The sequence below is a fragment of the Nematolebias whitei genome, chromosome 7 (genome assembly GCF_014905685.2).
Source record: "Nematolebias whitei isolate Nwh7 chromosome 7, NemWhi1, whole genome shotgun sequence".
Lineage (NCBI taxonomy): Eukaryota > Metazoa > Chordata > Actinopteri > Cyprinodontiformes > Rivulidae > Nematolebias > Nematolebias whitei.
This window is the reverse complement of record NC_056504.1, coordinates 5,380,063-5,381,190: the sequence shown is the minus strand read 5'-3', so window position 1 is coordinate 5,381,190 and position 1,128 is coordinate 5,380,063. Positions and strand designations below refer to the sequence as shown.

General features: G+C 37.4%; 1 protein-coding gene across 1 annotated transcript in view; it reads left to right on the top strand.

The window, feature by feature from the left end:
- The window catches only part of zc3h11a (zinc finger CCCH-type containing 11A), a gene marked incomplete at its 3' end in the record, with an annotated part of 24,908 nt that overhangs the window by 18,006 nt on the left and 5,774 nt on the right, over window positions 1-1,128 (top strand).

Genomic DNA, 1,128 nt, shown 5'->3' with positions numbered 1-1,128 from the left:
TTTTGTTTGTTTTTTTCCTTCAAAATTTAAAGTAATCGTTGGTCATCTGTAGAGAAACCTGCTCTCTGATCTGTGAAAAGAATGCTGTGTTGTGTGATTTTACTGCGAGACCCTCTGGTCAAAGCCACAGACTCATTTTGTGTCAGCTCCATTTAAAGTGGAAGGAGGCGCCCACTAGAGGTTGGAGGGTGAAGTGTTTCAGTGTCAAATGCTGCTCTGTTGCTGTTCGTTTATTAAGTGAGACTGGAAACTGTTAAGAGTTAACAACATGTTGTTTTGTTTAAAACATATGACTAAAACTACATTTGAGATCTTTTGCACTGTTTTGCACAACAAGAAAGAAGCCTAATACTTGATTTGTTTATTATTTAAAAACTCTGGACCTAGTAGTGGAATTTTCTTAATTCAAAACATATGATGGCAAAAGGACACCCTATGCTTTTTTTTTAAAGTTAGTTTTATACCAAAAAACATATTGCGATATATATCGTTATCGCCACCCTTCACAATACATATCGTGATTTGAATTTTATGCCATATCGCACATTCCTGCTAACAACAGTAGCAGGAATAGAGAGGTAACACTGTTAGTTTTGCAGTGTGGCTGTATTTGGCCTCATTACTCACAACCTCTTCTTGGACCTGCTCACACCTGTCCATGGATAAGTTCAAAAAGTTAAGTCATCACAGATTCTTAGCTGGAGGTGATCTCTGGTGGATTTCCCTGACGAGGAAGAAGACTCAGCTCCTATCTCTGTCCCAGACTGGAAATAAAACACAAAGAGGTAAAAAAAAAAAAGAGTTACATAAGATTATAACAAAAATTATAATACAAAAAAAAATTAATTAGCTCACAATAATACAATAAGCAATACCTCTTCTTGAACGGTCATCATTTGTTATGAGGTTGTTGAATCTCTCCATCATCATCATCATCATCAGGTGACAGAGCTTTAATCTGGTCCAGGGCTTGTTGACAATATCAGTTTTAGCTTTTTCATAAAGTGCTGCTACAACTTTTTGGCTGAAGTGTTGACATGATGGGATGTCATAGCGGGGCTCAAGAACTTTAAAGCCGGCACATCGACAACAGAAACGTAGATCCGGGGCTTTAAAATCTCCTACAGC